The sequence below is a fragment of the Erpetoichthys calabaricus genome, chromosome 2 (assembly GCF_900747795.2).
Source record: "Erpetoichthys calabaricus chromosome 2, fErpCal1.3, whole genome shotgun sequence".
Lineage (NCBI taxonomy): Eukaryota > Metazoa > Chordata > Cladistia > Polypteriformes > Polypteridae > Erpetoichthys > Erpetoichthys calabaricus.
In genome coordinates, this window is record NC_041395.2 from 89576761 (window position 1) to 89595331 (window position 18571).

An 18571-nucleotide genomic window follows, 5' to 3' on the forward strand; every position below is an offset into this window, starting at 1 on the left:
CTTCATCTTAAAATCGTTTAATGTTTAGTTTCTCAAATCCCATCGTAACTAAAGTAGCACGTTAAATGCTTTGTTTTGTGTTTGATCTTCTATGTGCTCTATGTGTGTGAATCACTACGTGCTTCTGGGCTTTCTCTTCCTCCGACAAGACACAGAATCCATTACATTCGTAATATTACAGCTCTCTGAATAATTAAAATACTGAGATGTATACGTGATATTATTTTCATGATGATTGGAGTTAAAGCATGTTATTAAACATGGAAACACGGTGGCGCAGTGAATGTTCATGTCTCACGCAAGATGCTAGCCACGCCATGCGCGACCTTCCATGAAATACTTTATTGTAGCAGTACTGTCTCTTTCAAATGTACTAACCCCCAATTCCTGTCCTTACTTTTCTTTCTCCAAATACCCAACTGCCAAGCTTAGAACGGCGATTCTTCAAAACTTTTAAGGAACATTGAAATATCTTCGTAATAAGTGTTTAATTATTCTATCCATCTATCCTTCCAGCACCAGCAAGAATACAGTGCGAGGCAGGAACAATCCATGAATGGAGCGCCAGCGCCTTGCTAGCGCTGCAGCACCGTGTCCTCACATGTTTAATTATTAACAATATAGATTATTTAAATGAAGTTAAAGTTTTATCTGTATAATAAAATGAACATATTTTGCTGCATTTCATCTTAAAAATGATATCGTTATCATATGTAAATACGCGCTTTATAAAGTGACTCAGGTTGTGCAATATTATAACTGTATCACAAGTTTACAGTGAGGTAATTGTACTTATAGGTACAAACAGTTCTACAAGGAGCACTTGATGGACTGATTGAGTGCGTTTATAGTTCTTGGGATGAAAGTGTTTCTGAACCGCGAGGTCTATACACGAAAGGCTCTGAAGCATTTGCCGTATGAGAGCAGTTCAATAGACAGCATGGCTGAGGCAGCATGTACTAGATGCTGTATACCGATAATTCTCTTTCTGATCAGCTGCTGTACAGCTGTGATTCCTCACTCAAATACAGTGATATAAATACTCCGAGTGGTGCAGTGAGAGTAATATGGAAAAAGATGATCCGCTGTGGCAACCCCTAACGGGAGCAGCTGAAAGAAGAAGAAGAAGAAGAATAAGGTGCAGTGAGAGTAAAAACACTAAAGCTGCTATTGTATTTAGAACAGTTTGACCATTCTGTGGACCATTATATTGTTACTGGTTAATTACAATCAGATGCATTAAACTAACAAACAATATGCGGTTAATTTCAGTGTATTTATAAAGCCGAGTCAGGGATGTGGATCTAAAAAAGAAAGGGTAACCACACAGGAACAGTAGCACTGCTTTGACGATGGGTGCTGCCAGTCTGCAAAACTGAGCGCAGAACTTGCGTATACCAGGGTATGAGCTACTGTGGAAATGTGCATGGCTTTATGTCAAGTTTAGGTTTTATACATCGCGATTTGAATGTGGAAATGTTCTTACGCAACATTTTTGTGCGTACGTACTGTTTATACATGAGGCCCCTGGTCTTTGGATACCGCCAGAGGAAGCTGCCAGTGGAGGACCGTCCTGGTTTCTACACGACCTGGAAGTCATCTGGATAACCTAGATGTGACACTGGCAGCAGTTCCCAGGTTGGAGTTAAAATAGAGCCTGTTGCCTCACTTAATCGAGTCAGAGTACAGTACTTAAGCATACGCACATGTAAATGAAAGGGGACAGCCACTTTGGCCTCCAAAGTCATTTATAAAGTCCATAGCTGGAAATGCACATTACAATGGAGTAGCTTGTTAGGGACCCATTAAGTTTAAACTTCCTCCATCTGTCCTATTTATCTTGGATCTGATGACACTACTTGAAACTCTACTTCTCTCCCCCTGCCCTTTTGCTTCCAGTGAAGCAATACCAATGCTCACAACCACAGCATCTGGCATCCATGCTAGAGCTTTATGGCATTTGCTAATCATTGTGCTTCAAGTCTTCCTTGAGCTTCGTCGAACTTTCTCTTTTTGATTTCACACCTCACTGGACATAGCAAACATGAATTAGTATGTTTTACCCTGTCCAGGATGCCTCCTCTTCTTCAGCTGTCTGTCTACCCTATAGGCTACTGTTGCTGCCAGTCACCTTTGCTCTGTCATTTATTTGCATAAAGCCCCCCTTGTCAGTACCGAGCACAGCATGCAAATTAATATAATATTAATGTCAACAAATTTAAAAAAACAAAACAAAAAAAAAAAACAAAAAAAAAAACACATTGGCTATTTTATCTATAATGTCACCAAATTCCAATTAAAGCTATCAAAGCATTTTTCAGATTTTGGGGTACTTAGTTTTTCTATTTTAGGGTTTTTTTTTTACCCCTAAATATTGATATATCGAAATGTCATTTCTTAGCAGGCACCTGCAGGCCTGGATGTACAATCCTGCCAAATTTTAGCTTTTTAATTAAACAAGAAATAGTGTTTTTGCTTATGAGTGAATGAATGAATTGATGAATGAGTCAGTCAGCTTTGCATTATGTATTATATACAGATTATGAACGGTATTAAAACAAGCATATAAATATTCCCGGACTTAAAAGATATACACAGACAATATCAAATGCAGTGGAACATACATATACAATATTAAATGTTGCCATCCTACCTACTGCTTAACATTTAGCAGGGCGCTTGGACCTAAATCCTTTCCCACTACTGTCACAGACACACCAATTGTACCATGGCATTAGATATAAACTAGCTTATCAATAAAGTGATTAATCAAAATCTTTTATTTCTCTCTAAAGACATAGATGAATGATTATGCGAAATGTCTGCATTGAATTTCAGAGAAGGCCTGGAATGAATCTACTGTTTAAAGTGCAGATACTGGCAGAAGTCCCAATTGGCACTGTTCCAGATTTTTATGGCATGCACTTTTTAGTACTGTATAACAAGACATGGAGCTCTTCAGCTTTTATTCCACTAATTATTTATTACATCCAGAAAACTGTCAGGTTTATAATCAAATTCAAAAGATTGAGATTTTACTGTACATGACTGCATTGTGTGATCTTTCAGTGTAGATTGCTGTGGAATGCTATACAACAATGAAACTATTGTAAGTAAGGTGCCCGTTGACTGTTCTAATGTACGGTTTAAGGAACAAGAATACTTGCTTGTTCTATATAATATATTGTAGATCCTGTTAAACAAAATGTACTGTTAAAAAAAAATTATTCTTTAATAACTCACTGAATTTCCCTGTTAAATGATCATGGGTTGGGGGAGGGGGGTATGGGCTCTAAAACCTGGACATTTGTAATGTAGCTTTAATCTTAAATCTTGAAAAATTGTGTGGTTGTGGGGAAATGCACTTTCACTTCATTTGAGGGTTTTTTTTTTTTTTAAGGGGCTAATAAATAAAAAGGTACTAGCAAATTCTAAGTCTGTCCATTGGCTGTGGATGTTATTGAATACACACTAGCACAATTAAAATAAAATGCACAAATTTCCATACAACACCTTCAAACACTTGCCATTCTACAACATAAACTGTAAGAGCTCCTCATGCTGGAATGCAACTGGTTGTATGTCCATGTAGTTAGCAGAAGAGTTTAGAGACGGTGTAATGAAGAGTTGCCTTCTATGAGTTTAGGATGATGTATATTGCATAATAACAAAACAAAATGAAAAAATTACTTAATCATCTTGTTTTTAACAATATTCCTAAATACTTAACTTCTCTACTCTGAAAAAAAATTATTAATCTTCCAAATTTTGCACTAACGTATTTAGTTTTGAAAGATTCCTGGTGAATGGCCTCAGAAATCTACACTTAAATGTATGGGGATATCTGTTAGGTAACTACATAGTCTATGTTTAAGCACTAAAGTTTTTCAAAATGCTCTAACACACTGATGTCATAAGTGGCATCTTAATCAACTGTCCAACAGATGTGGACTTTGCATAATTCGCTTTACAGAGTTCATCCCCAAACAAATCAATTTTCTATTGAATCCTCAGATGTTTTCACAGAAATACTTTGGGAAACTTTGGAGCTGTTTTTAAGAGGATAGATAATTTTATATCTCTCTCAAAAAATAAATTGACTATGAAGGCATTAGAGTTAATCAGTGAGATTTCCAGAATAGATTATGAATATGCCTCATCTCAAAATTAGACACTTTACAGGAAAAGACAAGCTCTACAATCAGAATTGAATCTCTAGACAACAAAAGAAACTGAACATGTCATCTTTAAATTGCAACATCATTATTATGAACATAGAGAGTGGGCTAATAAGATTTTAGCTCAACAAATCCACAAGCATTAAGTTCGCAACACAGTAACAAAATTCACTAAAGCAACTGGCCATAAAATCACGGACTATAAAACATAACTTACACATTTAACAAGTAACATAAGTCCTTATATTCCACTCAGTTTAACACTAGAATTACCAGAGCCTATGAAACAACTCGTAGATCCGTCCCACCTTAAAACGCTTCACACTACTCTGTTAGAGTCTTTTGTCCTTTAAAGAAGATGAGACACAACAGAAGGTGTATTTTGCAATACAAATATCACAAATACAATACAAATATCACAGCTTGATATCTTTAGTACAGAAGAACCTGACAAACCTTTGACACTCTCAAAAATACTAGATGTTATAAACTAACTCCAAAGTGAGAAAGAAGAAGGCCCTGATGGCTTCCCAGTGCAATGTATAAAAAATTTCAACTAAGCTAGTTCCACTATGGAATGGAAGCTGCAGACAACAAGATTCTTCCTCAAACATTTCACCAAGTATTAATGTCCATTTTTCTAGAAAAACAAGTACTGTATTTACTACAATGTGTATCATTCAGACCAATTTCACTTCAAACTAATGTATCTTAACATCTCTACGGTTTTAACTAGAAGGAGGGGAAAAGTGCTACCTTCTATAATATCACAAGTCCACACTGGATTCATTAAAAGCAGACATTTAGCTTCAAAATGGAAGTGTCTGTTTAATGTAATATACCCATCCACAAAATCTACCACATCAGAGATATTATTATTATTTTTGGACGCAGCAAAAGCCTTTGACAGAGTTGAATGGGACTATCTATTCACTACAATGCTCAAATTCAGGCTTGGCTCAAATATATCTCCATATATCTTTACACGAGTTCAGACAACTGAAACTCAAGACTACCTCAAGCTAGAACCAGGTACTCAACAAAGGTGCCCTTTATCACCATTGCTTTTTTAAATAGCTATTGATCCACTCGCCATTCATTTTTGAAATACATCAGAGATAAGGGGGTTATCAGAGAAGGACTCGAACAGAAAATCTCACTACATGCAGATGGTATGATACTTTACATATCAGACCCACAAACACCTTTACCATTAGTCTTTAAAGCATTAACAGAGTGTCAACAGACATCAGGAATCAAATTTAATTTAACAAAAGTGTGCTTTTTTTCACTGAACTCCCCAGAACGTCATACTAAACTGGACATCTACATGTTCAATTTATGAAAACATTTTAAATTTCTAAGGACAAACATCGCAAGTAAATATAAAGACCTTTTTATAGGAATTTTGGTAACCGCATGGAAAACAAGGAGAATCAATTCTGCCAAGATGAGCATCATTCCTAAGCTTCTATTTCAGAGTATCCTTATATACATTGTCACACATATGCGCATGGGAGGCAGCTAAAGGGCTTGAGTGAAGGCAGTTCTGAGGTATGCCGGGATGTGGCAGAGTGCACTGACTCTTTTTTTCCCTTACCTGTAGACCAGTTCTGGGAGATTTCACCTGGCTCTCTTGATGTCACTTCCGGGACCGAGCCAATGGAAGAAGACCTTACCGGCTCCGGCTCCTGTGATGTTACCTCCGGGCTCGAACCAATGACTGAAGAACATGAGCCAGATCCCTATGACCTCACTTCCTGTCTTCCCCTTTAAAAGTCTACACATTTTCCCTATTTGTCAGTCTTGTTTTGGACTCCAGTCAGTGCTCTTTATTGATAAAAACGACTTTGCAGCCAGGATACCAAATTATACGGGTGGCTGCCCCAAACCTTTATCTGTGTATGTCTCATTTTTGTGACAACATCAACAAATTGTTTTTTACTAAACTAGACTCAATTATAACTTCACTTATCTGGAGTTTAAAACTTCTACACATTCAAAAGGTGACTCTACAAAGACCTAAAGCATAAGGTGGCATGGCACTACCCAATTTTCAGTTTTATTACTGGGCAGCAAACATACACCCTATAAAAACCTGGAATTTAATGACTTTACACCAGCCTAGACAGTAATGGAAATTAAATCTTGCTGTACTTCACTATATGCCCTGTTTTGTGTTCCAATAAAAACTAATATTCGTCAATATATCAATAATCCAGTCGTCCATCAATCACTCAGAATATAACATGACACTCTTTAAGGCAGAGAAGCTTTAATCTGTTTCTCCTCTACACAATAATCACCTTTTTTCAACCTTCTCAAGGCAAGATTGTTTCATCTTTGGAATTAATCGAGATTATGACACTTACAGAACTTTATACAGGAAATGTATTTGCATCATACAAAGAATTACATGTCAAATTAACTTTCCAGCAACATTCCTTTTTCACTATTTTCAAATTTAACATTTTGTTAAATGTAACCAATCCAGTTTTCCAAAACTTCCACCTATTTCTACTCCAGAGGCAATTCTGATCAGTCTTGAAGGCTCAGACAGCACCTCAGCAATATGTAAAAATATCTCTAAGAAATATTCACTTCAATGATCTTAGGGTATAGTAAGGAAAATTAGCTTTCAATTAACATCTCAGAAAAGGAATGGAAGTCATCCTTAAATAGCAACACACTCTAGCTCTACATGCACCAAGCACTCAATAGTTCAACTTATAAGTTGTGATCAATTAAAGACTTTCTTGCTTAAAATTGTCCAAAATGTAGTGGGGACAAGATTCAACTTGCACGCACCACAATCTAACTCCAGCATCAACAGATGAAATGTTTTGGGAGTGTATCAAATGGACATTATTTTGGACAAAAATCTTTAAAAACTTACCACATCTCTAGCATGCAGACTTATCTTACTTAACTGGAAGAATGCCAAACCACCTTTTATAACCCTGTAACTGTTATAACTGCCATTCTGTATTATGACAAATTAGAAAAAAATCTAATTTTCACTTACAGTGGATATAAAGTCTACACACCCATGCCAAAAAAAAAAGAAACCTACAGATATCCTGTTAGAACGTATTCCACCTTTATTGCAATCTATACAAAGAAGGTGAAAACAAAACCGAAACTGTTTAGTGATAAAAGTAAAAAAAAACACCTACAAAACCTGTATTTTCCTGTTTGCTGTATAAGCACAACTATTCTTCTCCTTGTTTGTACCTTTCCTGAAATAAAATTAATTGCAAAAAAAAAAAAATACTACAGATTCTTTGTTGTTACTTGCTAAATACGACACTGACAATGAAAGCAATTTATGTCAGCTGCATGGGCTACATACAGCAAATTGGCATGCACAAGTCATCTATCTACTGTATATCATTGTTACCAGAACAAGTGAATATTTGTTCTGAGAACTGCAGGTGCTCCTGTTTCTGGGTGTGGATGTGTAGCTTTTATCGATGCATTAATGTTTTTCCTTTTCTTTTATGTTAACCTGTTATCCCAAACACTGTAGGGTGCCTAATTATCTTGATACTTACTCCCTAATGACTGCTTCTCCCTCTGTGGCGTTAAAAAGCACCCAAACACCATATGCCAATGTCCAACATATTTTTCCATTTATAACAGGCTACAGGAAGAAGATGACTAAAATAGCAACGGATCAACAAACAGTACCCATCTGAAGGTGTAACAAATACTTTACAGTTTTAATTTAGCCAATGTAAATTTAGTGCCTTTTCATTATGTACAAATATACAATATAAAAGTGTGCTTGCCACTAGAGTATAATATATATGATCTGCATCTGCCTAATAACAAATGTCATAAATATTATTGTTCTACACTCCCATTACTCTTAACATTTAATGTATTCTGCATTTTTATGTATCAAATACATAAAGTTAAAGCTCAGAGTATTATTTTGAAGTTGCATGAAGTTATTATTTACTGAAGATCAGGTACACTGCATCCAGAAAGTATTCACAGCGCATCACTTTTTCCACATTTTGTTATGTTACAGCCTTATTCCAAAATGGATTAAATTCAGTTTTTTCCTCAGAATTCTGCACACAACACCCCATAATTATGTGAAAAAAGTTTACTTGAGGTTTTTGCAAATTTATTAAAAATAAAAAAAACTGAGAAATCCCATGTACATAAGTATTCACAGCCTTTGCTCAATACTTTGTCGATTCACCTTTGGCAGCAATTCCAGCCTCAAGTCTTGTTGAATATGATGCCACAAGCTTGGCACACCTATCCTTGGCCAGTTTCGCTCATTCCTCTTTGCAGCACCTCTCAAGCTCCATCAGGCTGGATGGGAAGCGTCGGTGCACAGCCATTTTAAGATCTCTCCAGAGATGTTCAATCGGATTCAAGTCTGGGCTCTGGCTGGGCCACTCAAGGACATTCACAGAGTTGTCCTGAAGCCACTCCTTTGATATCTTGGCTGTGTGCTTAGGGTCGTTGTCCTGCTGAAGGATGAACCGTCGCCCCAGTCTGAGGTCAAGAGCGCTCTGGAGCAGGTTTTCATCGAGGATGTCTCTGTACATTGCTGCAGTCATCTTTCCCTTTATCCTGACTAGTCTCATGATGCTGCCACCACCATGCTTCACTGTAGGGATGGTGCCAGGTTTCCTCCAAACGTGACGCCTGGCATTCACACCAAAGAGTTTGATCTTTGTCTCATTAGACCAGAGAATTTTCTTTCTCATGGTCTGAGAGTCCTTCAGGTGCCTTTTGGCAAACTCCAGGCGGGCTGCCATGTGCCTTTTACTAAGGAGTTGCTTCTGTCTGGCCACTCTACCATACAGGCCTGATTGGTGGATTGCTGCAGAGATGGTTGTCCTTCTGGAAGGTTCTTCTCTCTCCACAGAGGACCTCTGGAGCTCTGACAGAGTGACCATCGGGTTCCTGGTCACCTCCCTGACTAAGGCCCTTCTCCCCCGATCGCTCAGTTTAGATGACCGGCCAGCTCTAGGAAGAGTCCTGGTGGTTTTCGAACTTCTTCCACTTACGGATGATGGAGGCCACTGTGCTCATTGGGACCTTCAAAGCAGCAGAAATTTTTCTGTAACCTTCCCCAGATTTGTGCCTCGAGACAATCCTGTCTCGGAGGTCTACAGACAATTCCTTTGACTTCATGCTTGGTTTGTGCTCTGACATGAACTGTCAACTGTGGGACCTTATATAGACAGGTGTGTGCCTTTCCAAATCATGTCCAATCAACTGAATTTACCACAGGTGGACTCCAATTAAGCTGCAGAAACATCTCAAGGATGATCAGGGGAAACAGGATGCACCTGAGCTCAATTTTGAGCTTCTTGGCAAAGGCTGTGAATACTTATGTACATGTGATTTCTCAGTTTTTTTATTTTTAATAAATTTGCAAAAATCTCAAGTAAACTTTTTTCACGTTGTCATTATGGGGTGTTGTGTGTAGAATTCTGAGGAAAAAAATGAATTTAATCCATTTTGGAATAAGGCTGAAACATAACAAAATGTGGAAAAAGTGATGCGCTGTGAATACTTTCCGGATGTACCGTAGAAACACTAACAGTGTAAGAAATAAAAAACACAGAGTGCATAATAATTAATATATATATAGTAAATGTTTTTTCTAGCCAAATGCACTTTAATAGCAAATAATATGCAATACAAATATTTTGCAGTCGGAGAAATTGGTAAAGAATGCACTTCAAATCCATTTCATTACCTTTATATCTTAAAAAAAAAAAAAAAAAAAGTTTCAGATCAAGTATGTTTTTATGTTTATTCCTTTCTGTGAAAAAGCTCTGCCTAAGCCTGTGGTGTATATTGACTTAGCTACATGAAAAGTTAACTTGGCTCATTATTTAGACAATCTTGAGAAGGCCCAAAACTACTAACCTAGTTTGCTCTTGATGAATATAAATTATTATCTGAATAACTACAACTAATCCATTCCCAAAGGACATCTTACATTATGTGTGGTGCTTACTGTCTGAGAGTAAAGACCAGCAAGTAACCTAATGATAAAATCATTTAAATTAATCTTTTCCACTCAAAATCCCAAACTAAAAAAAAAAACGTAAAAACATTTTAAAAATTTGCAAAAAATTTTAAAATAAAATTGGAAAAATGGTGCAACCCATTCTATTGATCATCATTAAGATGTTTCTACACTTTGGTTGGAGTCCATTTGTGGTCAATTCAATTGATCGGACAGGATTAATAATGGCAGACACCTGCCTACATGTGGTCAAACAGCTGACAATGTGCAGCAGAGCAAAACCCAAACCATGAGGTCAAAACCTGCAGAGCTTACAGACACTATTGTATGCGAGCACAGAGCAAGAGATAGCTACAAAAAATGTCTGCAGCACTAATGGTTCCCAAAAGGCTCACTGTCTTCATAATTCTTAAATGGAGGACGTCTGAAACAGTCATGACTCTTCCTAGAGCTGGCCACTAGGCAAAACTGAGCAACCGTATGAGAAAGGCCTTAGTAAGAGATGTGACCATGAATCCAATGGTCACCCTGGCTGAAATTCAGCAAACCTGTGGTAGATGGGAGAAACTCCCAGAAGGACAACCATCACTGTAACAGTCCGCCAATCTGGGCTTTATGACAGAGTGGCCAGACAGAAGCCAAGCCTTTCCTCAGTAAAACACACAAGCCCAGATGGACTTTGAAGAAAGGTCAGTGAGAAACAAGATTGACTCATCTGATGACACACAGATTAATGTCATGTGTAGAGGAAACCAGACATACCTTTCCAATCTCATCCTCTTTACAGTACCATTCCAATGGTGAAGCTTGGTGGTGGAAGTATCATGCTGTGGGATTTTTTTTTCAGTAGCGAGACTGTAAGATTAGTCAGAACTGAAAGAATACAAAGATATCCTCAACAAACACCTGCTCCATAGCACTCTAGACGTCAGACTAGGCTAAATATTTACCTTCCAACAGGACAATAACCCAAAGCACAAAGCAAAGACAACACAAGAGTGGCTTTAAGGACAACCCTCGGAAAGTCTTTGCGCTGCCCAGACAGAGCCCAGATTTGACCATAATGGAACACCTCTGGAGAGACCTGAAAATACATGTCCACTGATGGTCTCCACCCAACTTGACAGAGCTTGGCTGGAATCCGCTGCCAGAAGTGCATCAACTAAGTAATTGAGTAATAGGCCTGAATACTGGTGTCAATTTGATATTTCAGGTTTTTTTTTTTTTTTTATAAATTTGCAAAAAAATTTAAAATCCTGTTTTGGATCAGTCATTCTAGATCATTGATTGTTTCTTGATATGGGGTGAAAAAATAAATGTAAGTAATTTTAGCACAAAGCTTCAGCATAGAAAAATTTTAAGGGGTATGAAAACTTTCTGAATTCATTGTGTGTGTGTGTGTGTGTGTATATGTGTATATATATATATATATATATATATATATATATATATTGTCACACACAGGCCGGGGGGTGGAGGGTTGCACTAAACCTCTCTTTTCTCTCAGCAGACCAAATACTAGAAATCCTACCTGCCCCAACCCCGAGGACATCACTTCCTGGGAACCGACTATAAAAACCCCTCATCCTTCATATTTAAACAGTTCTACTTTCGACTCGAACCTGTACACATTGTATTCAACTCAAAGCCTTTTGCAGCCAGGGAAACTATACGGGTGGCTGCCCCAAACCTTTGTTGTGTGTCCAGTCATTTATTTCACAAATGTATATATACACACACACGACTTCTACAACACAGAATGCAACATTCTGTTACTGGTTTCCCTTTTGTTCATACTCATCACTGCCCTTTCAGTGAAATCAAATCAACTCCATTACTACTTAATCATGTGAAAAAACAGCATCACATGTTTAATTTATATTATAGCTATCTGAAATCTCATACAGAAATTTGGCATATTATGTCAACTAAAGTTAAACAAAAAAAAAAATCTACTGATGGCAGGTAAAAAGTTAAACTGGTAACAAAAAAACATGTAGCTATGTATTATTCATCTTCTCAGTTGCCAGTAAGCTGTGTTCAGGACAGCAAGTTTAATTAAGCATAGATAACTGTGAGGGCAGCACGGTGGCGCAGTGGGTAGCGCTGCTGCCTCACAGTAAGGAGACCTGGGTTTGCTTCCCGGGTCCTCCCTGCGTGGAGTCTGCATGTTCTCCCCGTGTCTGTGTGGGTTTCCTCCTGGTGCTTTGGTTTCCTCTCACAGTCCAAAGACATGCAGGTTAGGTGCATTGGCATTCCTAAATTGTCCCTAGTGTGTGTGTGTGTGTGTGCGTGTGTGTGCCCTGGGGTGGGCTGGTGCCCTGTCTGGAGTTTGTTTCCTGCTTTGCACCCTGTGCTGGCTGGGATTGGCTCCAGTAGACCCCCGTGACCCTGTAGTTAGGATAGAGTGGGTTGGATAATGGATGGATGGATAACTGTGAACAGTTTAAATGAACTCATTGGATCAAACAAGACAAGAGTAAATGCTGATGATCTGCTTCAGTGTCTGTCACCTCAGTGTTTTTTGAAAGGCAACAGGATAGTAAACTAAATATTATATACTAAATCATACAAAATGAAGAATTTATATTTGCTTTGGGGTTTACTTTTGCTTACCAAACCTTTCTGCTGAACAGCCTGCAACCCAATTAACATTAATCGTTTTTACCCCTAATAAGCAAAAAGATTAAAAATAAATATTTGCAGAAAGCAGAAGTCAAAAACATTCCTGGGTATTTTTTTAAAAAAGTAGCTTATAAAATATATAAAAACGAATGGCTTTGCTTAAATAAACACAGTTTATAGATCAGATGGCATCTTCAACTTTGTTGAAGGCTTTCATTTAAACAAACTGGTCATTCCAACACAATTATTACTATCAGTGAAACGCAATTTGATTAGGAATATTTTTTCGGGAATAGTACCTCTCTCTGTCTTAGCTTTTTTATTCTTAATTTTTTTCTGAAAACTTATTGATGCAGCCGTTCGATTGTAAGTGTACCCCCAAGTCTGCATCTCCACTATTGGTTATTTTCTTTTCATTTGTATTTGGCAGTGAAACGTGGAAAACACAAATAGCCGAAAGATGAAAATGGTGACAAGCAAGTAAAACTAGATAAACATTAAAATCTGCAGGATCGAACATGCATGTTTTTAAGAAAAGTTTGCAGCTGTTAATCCCGCACTCGACTTTCATAAGATAACTGACAGAGCAGTAATTTAATTATACAGTATGTATTATTAAATTGTAAGAAAAGAAAAACCAGCGTGCAACAATTCTGCTTCCGATTATAAAACTGGGTTGAAAGCCTAACAACCGCCACAGGGGCCTGCCAGCTATCCGAACAAATTAAAACTTTGATAAGGTTTTTTTGTCTAATAGTTAGAACTGCACGTTAATATATAAAGTAAATATCCATGTAAAATGATCCTCTATGATGATACAAGTCGAGGAGCGCTCAAATAACCGAGATAAAGTTGGCTTGACGTTCGCCATCCGTTTGACAGAAGACAGGTGTATTTAAGTATGACACGATCATGTGAAGTCAGTGTAAGCACATGTGCCACAATACACTACGCGTAGAAAAAATGTCTAAAGCTACGAACAGGAGAAAATACTGTTACAAAAAATATAAACTTCAAAACTTGGGTGAAAAACAAAATAAAACCGTTAAACACTACACCACTCGCGAATACTGTGAAACCATACGAGAAACCCCTCTTGAAATATTCTACAAATCGACTACAGGATGAACGAAAAGCAGCAACAAGTTCACTTCCAACAACAACAACAACAACAACAAGGCTCATGAGTCTGCCATCGCCGCGAAGCCAGTCTTTCGGAAACTTGTTGTTTTTCGGTTTGTCCGCACACCCACGAAGAGTCGACCCACCTGTGAGGCGCACGCTGTCATGTCAGCGGGGGAGCCGCTGCAGCCGCCGTCTCCTAATCGCCCCAGCTCTCCAGTCCGCGATGCACCGCTCTCCGCCACCGCCGCCGCCGCCCCGCATTCCTCGGCAGAGAGGCTAGCATCGAGCCCGCCTCCGTGCAGTTTCTTTTCAGCCATTGGGCGCCGTCTAGAAAGGAAGTTTTGTTTGCAGTGGATCAGGAGATTTTTTTTAAGAACACCATTGAAGAGAACGGAAAGAAATCATTCGAAAGGCTACTGTACTCGTGCCCTGAAGGCGCGGATAGCACCGCAAAACGGGCGGCAAATGTCGATGCGCTCTGGTGTCTCACATTCAGCTGAACAGCCGGCCAGTGCTGATCACGGGAGTTTGCCGCTTTACAACAACATAGTAGGTACATCCTCCGTTAAACCCTGTCCCGTTAAACACGCGGTGTGAAACGCTTGTCAGCATTTTCAGAAGTGATCGTTTAATATGACCCTCAAAGGGGCAATCGTGACGTCTATACCCTTCGAAAAAATACAAATAAAGTTTTTGACTACGCATTATTAATTATTACTGCTATTTGCCCCCCCCCCCCCCCCCCCCCCCCCCCCGATATGGTACCTATTCAATCCATAATGAAAAGCGAGGTCACATTCTTGATAGGATGCCAGCTCACTGCAGAGTACATTAGCAATTTTAGAGTGGCTGGTCAGTCTACTGGCTGAACAAAGGCTGGCAGGAATAAACGTGCAAGATCCTTCAAGTTCATTTCCACCAGAGGCATGATACTAAGCTTATAGAAAATGAGGTCAGTATTACTGCATCGGAATATGACTTTGTTTTCAAGTGAGCTTCAATACGTTCAGTAGTACCGTTAGGTCCTGAAATGAGCAGGCGCCATCCTAAGATGTTATTCAGCCATCACTGATGAATGCCCCCATGCACTAGGCAGACTGGTAAACGTAGATGGAGAGCTCTGGGCTACCCTTAGACGTCTAATGAAGTAAAGGTGTTGGTAAGTCGTCTTATAATGACAGCCTAGATATGCAATACTCAATTCAGACCACCTGTTTAGCCAATTTCAAGAAATTTGAAGCTGCTAACCCTCTCTGCAACATCAATGCCAATACAGATGGGAGTTAATTTCTGAATTTGCTGAGGGTGACTAGCTCTTTGGTTTTGCTGACAATAAATAAGATAATGTTTGTGTCTTACCTTCTTATATACTCCTTTCTGCATATTCATAACTCTGTAACTTTTTACATTAGTTGTTTTCAGATGCTTTCTGACAGTATTTCCTGTGAAACACCCTTCCTAAAATGAAAAACAACTCTGAGCAGTATTGCACTGTTTCACGGAGTTTAAAGGAATACTCCACCCAAAAAGGATATTTTTTGATGTTATTTACACCATGCAGTTTGTACTGATGACTGAGAACTGACTCAGAAATGTAAATGAGATTTTTTTCTGGTTTCCATGTTGTTCGTGTCACATAAGTCACATGACCATTATCCATTATGTTCAAAATGTCTGCTTTTTTGGTAAAGTATCATTACATTTTTAATTTCAGAATAAATGAAGACCTTCCTCTCGCATTCGTTCATTGGTCAAGAGTCCTGTCTTCATTTCAAAAAGTCAGTTCCATAAGGCTTTAGTTTCATGTTTATGATGTGCACTGACTATTCTAGAAGTAACTATTTGGCAGTAATTTTACACAAAAAAACATGCATTTTGCATAATAGACACGTATTATGCAACACGAGTAACATGAGATTGGTTTCACATGGTTTGCTGCTGTTCTGCATTGCTCAATATTGACTTCTATTTTGTCATAAACCTGAATCACTTCATTCTGGATGAGATTAAAAATTTATTACAGCTACCACTACAAATATATGTAGTAAGTAACATATAAGAATATTTTTGAGTGAAATATTCCATTAATTCTATCTAGTTAGTCATGTATTTATTAAAATTAACACAACAGCAATACAAAACCTATATATTCATCCATATATAAAAAAGTCCATCAAGGGTGCTCAAGTTCAATCCTGGAAGGCCACAGTAGCTGCAGGTGCTTGCTCCAAAACATAACTTGTTATTTCATTTTATGGCTTTTTAATGCTTTCATTTTGCCATGCTGAATTATTTTTGGGTTGTAGTAATTCTCAGTCCTTCACTTTTTTGTCTTCAGTTTCTTTCCAAATATTTTATTAAAACAGATACGTCTTGATGAACACTCACATGTACAAATGGCACCAAATTGTATGTGGAGCTTGTGGTTCCTTTTATTGTTTGCATATTATTGTTAATTGGCAACTCATTAAGAAAAAAGCCATTAAAAATATGCAACTGTTTAAGACTAAAACAAGCAATTCATGTTTGGGAATCTTAATAAACAAGTTAACAAAAATGAAGCACAAAAATGTCATTAGTACCACATTAGAAATAATTTGTTTTTAATTAAGAGAATGGCATGGCAGAAAAACCAGCTGCAGTCACACTGTGACTCTCCAGGGCCCAACTTGAGCACCCCTGACATACAATACAATACCAAGCACTTTGCAATCTTTTTTAATACCTTTATACAAATTTTTTCTGAAAAGCACAACATCTTCTTAAACCATCTTTGAAGCATTCAAGTGATGATAAGAAGGACCAAGGTCAGGCTGCAACCTTATTTTGAATATTATACACAGTAGTTTTAAAGCATAGCAGTTAGGATGTCTGAATAGTTTAGGCAGCATTATGGCATATCATTTTGTGACAGAATTGCAGTGTGCACTTTTTATCTTCTCACCAGTTTCCTGATCATAATCAAATATTGCAATAAACTCTTCCTGACAGAGTGAGCATAACTGTTCACAGCATTGACTGCTGTTTTTCAGCATACTGTATGCTGTAAGTGAAGTAGCTTCAAAACTTATTTTTATCATTGTGTATTTGGCATTGCCAAGAGAATAATGCCCAGTTTAGCCCCTTTGTTGCTTTTTATTTGCCTTCTATAGATTATGAGGAATGATTCTGTGTGACGTTGTTTGTTAAGACACTTTCTATCATTGCTGTTTAGCATCTTGACAGTGACAATGTTAAGTGCACTGCATACAAATATTAATGTATTATTATTATTATCATTAAAGTGCACTGCATACAAATATTACTGTATTATTATCATTAAAATGGACAGGGCCAAATACAGCATGTCTAAAATATAGGGGAAGACTTGTACTCGTTGTTTACACATTCATCAGTTAATTGCCATTTAAGAACACTTCAAAAGAATGTTTGATTTATTGTACCCTTACACAGAGGTTGTGAAATATTTTCGGGGTATAGCAGTATAGTTTATAAGCACATCATATTACTTTTTCATCACAACAATAGGACACAGCACATTTCTGTTTGAGATATGATAGAGAAGGCCACTCCTAAAACAGTTACTGTATCTTTAGTAAAACATTTGGCATATTGGGTAACCAAACACTGAGGTTTGAGTGTTGCAAAATATAGGATATTAGGCAGAGAAAAATGTTTAGTTGAAAACGTGTATCATTTGTTCTGTACAATTTCAAAGTATTGTTGCATAAATGAAAGCACTGCATTAGGCAATAGCATCTGCGGCGCCCATCTACACACCAGTTTTATTAACTTTGCAGCGTTTTATTTGTCAGATGACACTGAAAACAAGATTTCTGTTTTAACTGTGAACTTAAACTGAAGTGTTTCAGGGTGCAGTGCTGTAAGGTACCACTGAATAGATCAAGAATGTTTCTAGGCCTGTTTGACCACATTACATTGCTGTCACAGGGGAGGGATAATGTTCACCTGCCTGCAAATAACAACTGAATTCTGGGGCAGGTAAGTACATAATGATAGGAAAAAACAGAACCTGCAGGGAATGCAAAGAAAGGAATGTGTACAATGTTCTCAACTGGCTAAGCATATAAATTATCCAGACTCATGCTGTAGGGAAAAAAGCCTTGCAGTAGGTAACTGCAGGTTCAGTGAGGAAGGCTAGAAAGTTATATTGTGCTCTCCTTATGTCTCTTATGCCTAAAATCTTGTCCTTTATCTACATATTCATTCTCACATCCTTTGCTGAGGATTCATTTAGTTCTTTGCACCACATGCAGTTTGCCATTAGGTAAGTTCACATTTACTGTTATATATGCATACTTCAGTGAGGTTTATTCTTGCACGTCTTCCACTGACTACGAACAGTGGCATCAAAAAAACAAAAAAAAAAAAAACAAACAAACTCCAGATAATAAATATGTATGTAAAAAACACATTAGGCAGGCTCAGGCGTTTTAACAGTATGAACTGCTGTCGTATCACATTATAAAGTGTGAATGAAAACGACTGAATCTGCAAGCACAAGTTTCTTTATCTGAATTTCTTACCCAAAGACACTAACCCTAAGCAATCACCTGTATTACCTACCCATGGGCCAGTACTTTCCCTCAGCCATATATGCTCCTCCTTCAGTGAC

General features: G+C 37.8%; 1 protein-coding gene across 1 annotated transcript in view; it reads right to left on the minus strand.

Moving 5' to 3' along the window:
* The window catches only part of paqr6 (progestin and adipoQ receptor family member VI), a 94894-nt gene extending 80487 nt beyond the window's left edge, over positions 1-14407 (minus strand). Inside the window, exon 1 of the mRNA XM_028794084.2 lies at positions 14079-14407. The gene's annotated coding sequence lies outside the window, so the exon portion shown is untranslated. The remainder of the gene's footprint in view (positions 1-14078) is intronic.
* Between the last annotated feature and the right edge of the window lie 4164 nt (positions 14408-18571).